This window comes from Rattus norvegicus, chromosome 1 (genome assembly GCF_036323735.1).
Source record: "Rattus norvegicus strain BN/NHsdMcwi chromosome 1, GRCr8, whole genome shotgun sequence".
NCBI classification, from domain to species: domain Eukaryota; kingdom Metazoa; phylum Chordata; class Mammalia; order Rodentia; family Muridae; genus Rattus; species Rattus norvegicus.
This window is the reverse complement of record NC_086019.1, coordinates 19,569,758-19,581,991: the sequence shown is the minus strand read 5'-3', so window position 1 is coordinate 19,581,991 and position 12,234 is coordinate 19,569,758. Positions and strand designations below refer to the sequence as shown.

The 12,234-nt window shown below is 38.8% G+C and overlaps 1 protein-coding gene and 1 non-coding gene across 9 annotated transcripts in view; both read right to left on the bottom strand.

Moving 5' to 3' along the window:
- Lama2 (laminin subunit alpha 2) overlaps positions 1–12,234 on the bottom strand; it is a 647,931-nt gene that overhangs the window by 558,065 nt on the left and 77,632 nt on the right. The window lies entirely within an intron of this gene.
- On the bottom strand, positions 1,970–2,076 carry LOC120100129 (U6 spliceosomal RNA). Its single transcript, XR_005499922.1, has one exon. It is a non-coding gene; the product is annotated as a U6 spliceosomal RNA (small nuclear RNA).

Genomic DNA, 12,234 nt, shown 5'->3' with positions numbered 1-12,234 from the left:
TAACTACAGTCTAAATATCTGGTAAGTATAGTCCTTACCCCTTATTAAAGAAAGGTCTTTTTGCAACCATTACAAGAGACCACCTCCAATCAAAATGCAGAATTGTGAAGCTTATGTTTAGTTCCAATTGATACATCAACAACATGTAAGATGATCCTGCACTTGAGGCACAGAACATTATAGAAGAGATGGTGGGAAAAGTGTAAGAATCTAGTGAACAAGGAGCTTGCTGTGAGATTCCTAGGAATATCAGAGGCTACCCCCATATAGCCTTGCCAACATGACTGGCTAAACATAAGCTGAATAAGGATATCAAGGAGAGATATGCCAGAGAAGGAAGTTCAGAGAAAGACCATATGTCTCAACTCTACACACACACACACACACACACACACACACACACACACACACACACATACACGCGCGCAAAACAAACAAACAAAAGTAGGCAACTGAGGAATGCTGAGAGTAGAAATCTTTCTTACAGAAGGGACACTAATTGATTATTTAATACCAAATAGTCAATCAGGAAAAATATATACATACAAGTAACATTGTATATCCTGAGCAGGTTGTGGTTTCGTGTTTAGAAATTCAATTACAAGGCCATAAATTTGAAAGAGGGCAAGGTGTATGTAGAGAGCTTTGGAGGGTGAAAAGGGAAGGGGAAATGATATAATGATATTATAATCTCAAAATAATGAAGGAAATGACTTTTATAAGTATGTGTCTGTGAGTGAATATGTACATATATGTTCAGGTACCTGTAGAGACCAGAGGTGTCTGGTCCCCACACAGGACCCAGGAGCTGGAATTACTGGTGATTGCAAACCTCCTAAAATAGATGTTGAGAAGCAAACTCAGACCCTTTGTAAGAACAGCCCTTGTCTTAACCACAGAGCCACCTGTCCAGTCCCATTTCAGTAGACTTTTAATAGACTTTGACTCTGTGGTCCGCCCAGCTCATTTCCAGCCTGCAGTCAGAAATCTCTAGCAAAGCTCACAATGCAATCCATGACTTTGCCTCCTCATAATCTTTACTTTTGACATTCGCTTCCTCTTCTAGATCCCTTATTCTCTACATACTCTGTAGAGGGTTGAATATTCCAACCCTCTTTCAGCAATTAGTAATAAATAGATAGTAAAAAATAGTAATAAACATGTCTGCTTGGTTGGGTTCTTGTCATAATCTATGCTATATTAATTCTCTGGACATTTTTTCTTTATTAACTTGAGTATTTCTTATCTACATTTCAATTATTATTCCTCTTCCCGGTTTCCAGGCCAACATCCCCCTAACCCCTTCCCCTCCCCTTCTATATGGGCTTCCCCTCCCCATCCTACCCCCATTACCACCCTCCCCCAAACAATCACATTCACTGGGGGTTCAGTCTTGGTAGGACCAAGAGCTTCCCCTTCCACTGGTGCTCTTACTAGGCTATTCATTGCTACCTATGAGGTTGGAGTCCAGGGTCAGTCCATGTATAGTCTTTGGGTAGTGGCTTAGTCCCTGGAAGCTCTGGTTGCTTGGCATTGTTGTTCATATGAGGTCTCGAGCCCCTTCAAGCTCTTCCAGACCTTTCTCTGATTCCTTCAACGGGGGTCCTATTCTCAGTTCAGTGGTTTGCTGCTGGCATTTGCCTCTGTATTTGCTGTATTCTGGCTGTGTCTCTCAGGAGAGATCTATATCTGGTTCCTGTTTGCCTGCACTTCTTTGCTTCATCCATCTTATCTAGTTTGGTGGCTGTATATGTATCAGTCACATGTGGGGCAGGCTCTGAATGGGTGTTCCTTCTGCCTCTGTTCTAAACTTTGCCTCCCTATTCCCTGCTAAGGGTTTTCTTGTTCCCCTTTTAAAGAAGGAGTGAAGCATTCACATTTTGGTCATCCCTCTTGAGTTTCATGTGTTCTGTGCATCTAGGGTAATTCAAGCATTTGGGCTAATAGCCACTTATCAATGAGTGCATACAAAAATATGGAACACTTTACGAATTTGCATGTCATCCTTGTGCAGGGGCCATGCTAATCTTCTCTGTATCGTTCCAATTTTAGTATATGTGCTGCTGAATCGAGCACTCTCTGGAAGTTTTATATACTCTCCACACTTTACTCAACTCTAAATTCTGTTTCTCTGAACTTCTCTTGCTTGTTCTAACATTTTCAGACTAGTACATCTTTCTTCAGGAAAACTCCCTTAACTCATCTGTGACTGTTTATATATGCTTGGCCCCGGGAGTGGCACTATTAGGAGGTGTGGTCTTGTCGGCAGGTGTGTCATGTAAGTGGGCTGTAAGACCCTCATCCTAGCTGCCTGAGAGCCAGTCTTCTCCTAGCAGCCTTCAGAGGAAGAGGTAGAACTCTTAGCTTCTACTGCACCAGGCCTGCCTGGCTACTGCTGTGCTCTTACCTTGATGATAATGGATTGAACCTCTGAACCTATAAGCCAACCCAATTAAATGTTGTCCTTATAGGAGTTGCATTGGTCATGGTGTCTGTGAACAGTAGTAAAACCCTGAGACATCATCTAAGATTTAACTAATCATCTGCCCTCTCATCCTACAGCATCAGTAAGTAAAAATTTGTTGTACTTATTTCATCATATGTCATTTACCTTGCTTTCAAACATTTTCTCATTCAACTGTGTCCTAAAGAAGATACACGACCGGTTTGATTTTTTTTTCCACAGTGACTAGATCAAAATTGTATATCACCAGAGTGACTAAAAATGTATTGCAAATACCAGTAGAAGTTTAGGGCACACTGTTCAAACTCTGACTAGCATTACTACTATCGATCCATTATTAGAAAAAAATGTGAGTTGTTAGTCCAGGAAATCTCCTGCAAAGGGTATCTGAAACTGCATAGGCACTTTCCATTCCATCATCTGACAGGATTAAATGAATTTCAACCTAAACAGGATGTAACTGTATAGCCTATTCACACTTTTTGCTTCTACTTTGCAAATTTTTATTTATGTCTATATACGTGCACATGATTGTATGAGCCAATGCGTGTAGGTTGCTTGAGAAGCTTCAAGAAGATGTCAAGTCTCCTACAGCTAGAACTAAGGTCAGTTGTGAACCACGTAATATGAGTGCTGGGAATCAAACTCAGATCCTCTGCAAGAGCAGCCAATGATATCAAGTGCTGATCTGTCTCCCTGGCCCCCATTTTGAAAGTTTTTTTCACAAGGTAGCACCATATAACCCTATAGGTTTTGCTAGCCTTTGGCATACTGACAGCAAAGGCACATTCGTTTTTGAACTTGAGAGTTAGGTCAATCTTCTTGACTGATCTCACAAGTCACAATGCTTTTGGTGGAAAGTCAACATTAGAAAAATACCAGCAAGTGCTCTGTAATTTCAAGCCACTCTTTTGGTAGGATGCAGAGATATATTTTGTCCTCATGGTCATACCTGTGTTTGATAAAGCAGGTAGAGAGTAATCCAAGATGATACAAAAGACCAACTAAGATCCTATGTAGAGCACACTCGTGCCTGATTCCTTACTTTGATAGATTAATTAGTAAGTGACAGAGTAGGAATTTTACATGGTATAGTAGGTCTCTTTCAATGCCAAAAAGCTTTAAAAAGCATTTAAAGAAGATAACTTCATTTGAAACACTGGTCAGCATTTGTGCCAGGATTCCCTATGCTTAGTGACATTGTCACTGAAAAGAAGTCACTCTATCCATTCCCAAGGTAGATAGCCTTAATCATCTACTCATTGGCACAAGAAAGATTTGTGCCCTTGTCTCCGTAACATTAACTTTCAGCTCTTCATTGCCCCCACTGAGAGACTAAAACCCTCTTCCTTTGTCTGCCTCCATATTTTCCCATCCTTTGTCTTCAAATTCCCACAAAAAAAAAAAAAAACCAAGAAAATTTATAAGGAGTAATGGCTGAGAACAAGAGACTCTTAGTCCATATAGCTAGGTAATTATATAGTTATATATATTACAAATATATTTCCAGACTGTGTCTTGAATGAGCTATACCACTGATCGATGAAGCCAGAGTTACAGGCAGTTTTGAGTCACCCAACTATGGGTGCTGAACATGGCCCTTTACAGAAGCATCATGTATTTTTAACTGCCGAGCTGTCTCTGCATCACACCAGCGAAGCTTCTAAAGCTATTGTGAATAAAATAATGCCTAAAGCAGAAAGAACAGTGAAGTTTTAATAATGCTTCTGGTTTATTGCTTGTATGTTTTCTTTTAAGTAACGTCCTGTCCTCATTCCTTTTGAGTGTTTATAATGTGATCCGGGCAGAAGAAAAAAATTTGAGGCATGTCAAGTTTCATTTTTATCAGTATCCTTTCCTGCACGTGGCTGTGTCTTTGAGCCAAACCCAGAGGCAGGACTATCACACCATACAGAAATCAGAGTCCCACTCTGCAGTGAGATCTTCTGTTTTCAGCTCGTTAGCACTGGCGCCAAAGTAGTAAAAAGTCTGGAGCACATTAGATGGCTTTGATTCAGCACCATTTCCTGTAGCAATGGCTTCAGCTACTAGGGTAACTCTGTGGAGTCACCAATGCTAAAAAGCCTTTTTTTCTTTCTTATTTCCATATAATAACTTGCTAGTGCACTGTCTTACATTTGAGATATGGTGATCAACTTGTAATTTTCTGTATATTTTTCAATAAACTCATTTGTTATTTAGTTAAGAATTTCTATGTCAGCAGTGAAAGAATATTTAGACAAAAACACAACAGCAGCATAGCTAAGAGGCCATTGGTACGTTTTCAAAGAACAGTGGGAAAAGCATTTTCTGAGACATAGAGACCACTTAGGATTATCCTTAAGGCATTACAACATCACTTCAATAAAATGACTTTTCCTTGCCATATATTTTCTGGGCCTCTAAGATTTCTGTAATCTATCCTCTCTAATGCTTCATTATTTCTAATTAAGAATTTCTTATCCATGAGGAATCAATCATAGAGTTGTAAAGAGACAAACCGTGAGGAGGTCTCCAGGCCAAGAACATACACATACAAATGCCAAGGTGGCTGCCTCCTAGACCCTAAGTCCAAAGTCTGATCCTCAGAACTCACCAACGCCACTGAAGGTCTCACAGAGAACATAAAAGCTTTGGAATAAACTAATACATACCATCCAAAGAAAAGTTATTGTTCACCATGCACAGTGTTGAATTCTCCAACGTTATGCGTATAACATTCACAGTCTAGCAGCACTGATCATTATAATCTACAACAGATGCGTACCAGAGGATCACAATGGTCCAGTAATGAACATGACAATGCTACTCGGGCAGCAAAAGACAAAGCCATGGTTAAGGGTAGCTCTTTCTATCTCAAAATCCAGTGCTGTTAATGGGCAAAGTGTCTCACTGGTTAAAGAAATAATTCCAATTGGAAGTCATAACCCATGCGCAACAAGTATTTCTGTTGAGCTGGACTACTGTCACATGCTATAGACTTCTGTGGAGTAACCCATGTCTCCTCTACTTAAATTCTGCTAGTGCCTTCTCCAGAGTCTTTCTCTAGACCCAAGTTTCTTTTTCTGACCATTAGCAGGACTTGGCTGCCAGTGGTTTATCGCTGACTCATTGCAGAGCCGGGCCGTTGTGAATGACACCATCCTTACCTTGAATCACCTACTGACCTTGATCCACTCTTTGGTTATAGCCAGTAACTAACTAAGGAGAAAAGACTTTCCAGATCCACACCCTGAATGTTGCTTGACTCTTATCGAAGTCACACCAAGGCCCACTTTCTCCCATACCTTTTGCTCTTTTCCTCACATGGTCAGAGAAAGCAGTCTCTACTAATCATGTATCCTAAGTGCCTGCTGCAGGCTCTGATTTCAGACCCTCCTGCCTGCAGCCACTTCTGGCTTCCTGCTAATCTCTGCCCTCTTCAATCCCAATGAGTGCAGTAGAAGCCCTGTCTCCATTGGCCATGTCTTTCTCTGACTATTCAGTTCTCATTATTTTGTCTCCTTAACATTCGCACATTGCTTTTGTGTCTGTCTTCTATGACAGCACTTTACGTGTTTCCCCATGAAAATCCATATTTCTTATCTCTAGCCATCATTAGATAATGGACTTTGTTAAAAGTATTTTTTACAGGGCTGGAGAGATGGCTCAGAGGTTAAGAGCAATGACTGCTCTTCCAGAGGTCCTGAGTTCAATTCCCAGCAACCGCATGGTGGCTCACAACCATCTATAATGAGATCTGATGCCCTCTTCCAGTGTGTCTGAAGACAGTGACAGTGTACTCACATACATACAGTAAATAAATAAAATCTTTGAAAAAAAAGTATTTTTTACTCCATTTCTACCTATGACAACACTAAGAACATTAAAGCCACTAATCATCGCTTGGATTCGTTTTGAAAGACCAAAATAGGCGTTGTGTTAATTGTGAATATGATCAACAGAATGTTTTTAAAATGTGTTCACTATATAACGATTAGTTTGGGTCATTTGTTTGTTTGTATGTTTGTTTATATTTTTTTCTTATTTCAGTCTCCACTGTCTCAGTGATATCAGGCACAGGAGGGGATAAAGACAAGCTGGTTCTTCTCGACTATCAGAGCTGTGGAGACAAATTCTTCTGATTCAAATGACAGACTGTCACAGAGAAGGAAAGGGTTTCACATGCCAGCTACAAAAAAAAAAAAAACAAATGGCTTTGGCTCTTTTTACTATCTTTCCACATGGCCACCAATAAAAGCAGCCATATTCTAAGTAAAATTGGCTCCCCGAGATATGCAAAAGAAGGCTACCAACTCTTACTAGTGACATATCTTGCTTTTAATTCTCATAGTTGAATGTTATTCCCATCCCACATTACAACAAAATCCTTTTCCTTCAAAAACAACTAATGCAAGACTTCAAGGGACAATGAATGATTTTGTAATGGTCATGCAAAGCCAAATCCTAAAAGCCTTTAGGAAGAAGGTGCCTATGTACTTAAAATAAATAAGTCACAATAGGATTGGACATAATTTCCAACAATTGACTATCTTCCTTTTGTAATGGAAATGTATTTGTGATTATTCAGGAATAGGTTTTAAAGAAAAGCTGATTAAGAAATACACACACACACACTTGTACTAAATGAAGTTATGCTTAAATCTATTAAACTTTTGAACTTATTCACTTTCCGTTATAAAGACCTAGATAAGTCATCTTTCCTACCTGCATTCACAAGATGTTGGAAAAATTAAATAGAGAAACCTTTTAGGCACTTACCATTGGCTGGCAGTATTCTACAGAGAAAATGATTAAAGGTAATTAAATTCTCTTTACATTTTAAGTTATGCTGTTGGGCTTTAAATTTGAACTAGAATTTTTCACTGAAACAACACCTTTTTAGCCATAGGTTCTTGTCCTAATCTAGTTCTGTCAGGAAAGCACAAGACTCCTGAACATAGGTGCTTACCTTAAATCTTTGTAAATTTGCATTCGTTCACAGATTGCTGTGATCAAATCATAACACACATGGCTATGACACTACACTGGGTAAGAATATTATCTCAGTTTTTAGGATAGTTAAAACTGATCACTTTTAAAATATGAGTGTTAGAAATTTATACTTATTTCTTAAAGATAAACATAAACAAATAAACATAAATTTTCTTGAGAGATAGATTCCTAATTTAAATTAATATATTTAACACTACTTTTTTCCTGCTGGGTCAATCATATTCTTTTTTTTTTTTAGCTTTATCTTGATGCATATAAATGTTTTGCCTGCATGTAAGCTATGCACCGTGTCAATACTTCAAGAGGCCAGAAGGGAGCATTGAACATCCTAGAACTGGAGTTACAGATAGTTTTGAGCTGTCATGTGATTTTTCTTTTCCTCTGTCTATGAGGCCCTCTAAAATGAGTAAATCCTAAGAACATTAATGTGTTTCTTCCTGCTTTTCCTATTGTGTAGAACAATGACTGGCACATAGTGGGAGCTCAAACTTATTCACTCAACAAATAAAGAAGCACATGGGTATTGTTTTCCTTGAGATATGTAGACCTAGAGCTGGGACTTCCATGATCCTTAGAGAGCAAGTAAATTGGGGATGACCCAAGATATTAAATTACATCTCATACTTTATTCATCCACTGAATGGTAGAGCCTGTGCTTCCCTAGGGAAATAAAGGAATCTCTCTTGGGGATACTTGTTCTCAAAACTGTTCTCCCTCATTTCCTTCCTCCTGAAGCTCATCCAAGGCTTAGACCCTTGATTGACAGGTCTTTCTTTACACTTTCCGGGATGATAGTCTTTACTTAGTAATTTCCTGATAGCTGGGACAGTTCGTGCTGGAGAAAAGGGTCCTCAAGCCTCAAGAAGACAACCACCCTTGGAAAATCCATGAAATTCAACAGATACCTGAGATAGGAATCAATGATACACAAGCTTCATGTAGTCCAGGGTACTCAAAGAGAAATGTCTTTTGTTACTTATCATCCAAGTTGGGATGAGTTCTAGGTAACACAGCTGCCTTGTCATCAGCCATGTTCCTCTGAGCAACCTACGTAAATTCACTGACTAATTCACTAAGCTAGATTTGGGTGGAACTGTTTTTCTGATCTGTTGTGAGTGTGCCCCTATCTGGGATGAAAATATGTTCATATTTCCCCAAGAAAAGTCATTCAAGAATAGTTTTTAAGTGTTTGGCAAAGTTACTCATCAAGTACTGTTTGGCATACATTCTGGTCAAATCCTGATCACTATATAAGGCGAGCATCACATCTCTCATTAAGGGGGCCAGGAGTATATTTTGAGCTGGCCATCCTCCGTGTGCTGCTGGTACAATGCACATAGAGACAATCTAACAGTGTTGGGCACACAAATATTTTATTCGATAAACATTTGGTGACATTATTGAGATTTTCTTTCTTTGCTGCCTTGTTAAAGAGATAATTTCCTTGTGTTCTTCCTTTTCCAAACTCTACTTCGTCATGTCTCTTTGAATGAATGACTAATTTTCCATGGCTTTGGAAAGAGTGGAAAGAGTGAGTCTATTAGATTTCTGAGTTCTGGGTGCACACAGTTTCTCTGCATGTTTGCTGTGTGCTGCAGTGCCTGTCATCTCTGTCTGAGCCCATGCCTAAGGTTTCACAGCAGCAAGAATGCATTTTACTGGTTCATTCTCAGGCATGTTTCTAGTCTGTATTCACAAGAATCGGAAGCAAGGATCTCTAGCAAGTTATACCGAGCGTGGGAGCACTTTTTCATCCAGCATAAGTCACTCCATGAAATCTGGACCTTCACTGGTTGTATAACAAAGAAGAATTGTGTCCTTGAAATGTTTTCTATGCAGTGTGTGCACAATGTAGTTAATTAATCAATTCTAGATTAAAAACAAAAAGACCATTTTTCTCTGTGGAGGATTTTCATTATTACAAGTACCCTATTTGCTGGGCTGATCTTTGCTCTTATAAAGTGTACAAAATTAACCATTTGGTAAAGAGAAAGCTCATTTCTCATCACGCTGACCTACTTTTTTTTCTTAACCTACATCACTTTAAAAAGGTTTACGTGAATGAATAGATACTTTTTGTGAATATTTAGCCTTGATAAAACAATAGAATCATTTATCAAAATAATAAGGGTTTTTCAAGTTATTCACACACACAATGCCTTCCCTAAGGAGAGTTGGCACACTAAAGCTTGGCTCGAGGAAATCTTGGGAGTTGAAATTATTTTTCTTCTGTTTCTTGTCTTTGTCCACACATACCATTTTATTTTATTTTTAGTTAAAGGTCCTGTGTACTAACCAATAACAGCATAAGATATTTCAAGAAATTATTCACAGAAATTATAAATTACAGAAATAAATGTATTTCCTAAAAGTTATTTAGCTCCAAAAACCAACAACTTGAGCAAGGGTTTATTTTCTAAATTAACACGAATAGCAAACATTTGAAAAACCGTCACATTTTAAAATTCATGATCAATTTCTAAGACGGTTCCTTAGCAGAAAATGAAATCTGCATTTCAGAGACAGGCCAGAGTCAAGGTGAAATTCCACAGATTTAAAGATGTAATTCTATTGGATAACTACTTAAATACTCAAAACTATTGTGTCCTTCTGTTCTTATTGTAGGCTGGATAAGGGAAGGCAGATCAGGCTAGCCTCAAAACTGTAGCAATGCTGCCTTGGTCTCAGTGTTGGTGTTGCAGGCAGAATCCTTTAAAGGGAGCTTCCATTTCTTGTAAACTTCTGTGTGGTATTGGTATTCTCTTTTGGCACTTAACAATATCCAGGACACCTCAGATTGGTTTAAACATACACAAAGCAGAGCAGTTTCCATGCTGATCTTTAGAAGAGCAAAGGTATACCAATGGGAAAAACATGTAGAGAGGGGGGAGTTTTTTTTCTAGTGTATTTTAATACTTTGATTCTAGACTCAAAAAACGAGAAATTAGAATGAAAATTGAATTAAGAATGATTTAAGGATGGCAGGTATAAGCACACGCATCAGAACTACTGACCTCTGTTGGGTCCCCAAAACACATGGGGAAGGAAAGGACTGGTTCATGAAAGTTGTCACCTCTCCATGCTGTCCCTGATGGGTATGTGTGTGTGTGTGTGTGTGTGTGTGTGTGTGTGTGTGTGTGTTTATTTACATGTGCACATACACACAAAATGATAATAATAATAATGATTATGATGATAATGTGAATTTTAAAAGTATGACTCAAATATTTCTCTCTGGAATAACACTGGGCAGCTTTTTGCAGAATAATCTGTGAAAATTATAAAACAAACGGAACTCAAAAGACGATACATTAGCTGTTTGAAGTTTTATATGCCATAAGTAATAATATCATTTAAAATTGTTTGCAATTTCCAAGCACCTACACTCAAAATCCTGTTTTAATTTTTTTTTCTTATTTTCTTTTGAAACTCAGGTTGCTCCTCCACCCTCCACTAAAATTAACAAAAGGATAAAATGTGTGATTCAAGTAAACAACCACTAATGAGAATAAATTTTAAAAGTTGAAAATGACAACTGTGTTGCCTGTTTTAGAATAATAAAATAAATAAGATAATTTGTTTTTGAGCATGTTATAAGAACTGTGTCTTAGGGTCTTATTGCTGTGAACAGACACCATGACCAATGCAAGTTTCATAAAGGGCAACATTTAACTGGGGCTGGCTTACAGGTTCAGAGGTTCAGCCCATTATCATCAAGGTGGGAGCATGGCAGCGCCCAGGCAGACGTGGTGCAGGAGGAGCTGAGAGTTCCACATCTTCATCTGAAGGAAGCCAGGAACAGACAGCATCCTCAGGCAGCTAGGAGGAGGGTCTCCAAGCCCACCCACACAGTGTCACACTTCCTGCAATAAGTCCACACCTTCTAATAGTGCCACTCCCTGGGCCAAGCATATGCAAACCATCACCAACTGCCTCCTATTCTCGGACCTGTTTCTGTACCTGTATAGCCAGAAACAGTTTCTGCTTGCTACAGTGCATTTAAATGCAAACATTCTCATTCAACTTGAACTAGAAAAAGATGAAATCACACTGATTAGCCTTGGTGGCCCCGGCCCCAGATGTCAAACAGCAACATCAAAATATTCTGCTCAGAAACATGTATTCTGGAGTATTTCGGTTTGCTCATGCACTGATGAGCTTGGCACTCCTCAAATATATAAATCCCTTCTTCCAATTGCTATTTGCCAAAAACATATATTTGAGATAAGATTCGTGAGTGTTTTGGAGGTGTCTTTTCTTATGATTTAGAGTGTCTCAACAGCACGCTGTTCCTTGTGGAGTCCTGGGATATCACTGGGCTTCACTTTATGAGCCTCCCGTATAAATTGTTCATGAGGGGGACTCCTCTTACCAACTCCAGAAACAAGAATGCAGCCTGTACGTTTATGTTACAGGTTTATGGTGATAGATTGTTCTTGCTACAGAACTGGAAGCAGCCCAAGCCAGTTTATAAAATCTGTTAACAGAAACAGTCCTCACACCGACGCACCCTCATTTACTGAGCAACCAAACTGTGGGACACATATTCAAATTCTCTAAATGTAATCAGAGTTGCCCTTCTATAGGAGGAAGTATGTATATAATAAGGACAGGAGTTTTAGGATTTTAGCCTTCAGTTCTCATTTGTGAAACTTAAATGCAGGTGACTGATTTGATTGATAAAGTGGTTTCTGTTTTGAGTGATGTATTTGTCAAAACATGCATGTTTGCAATGTTGCGATATAATGGAAGGAGACTGAAGTTTGCCTACAACA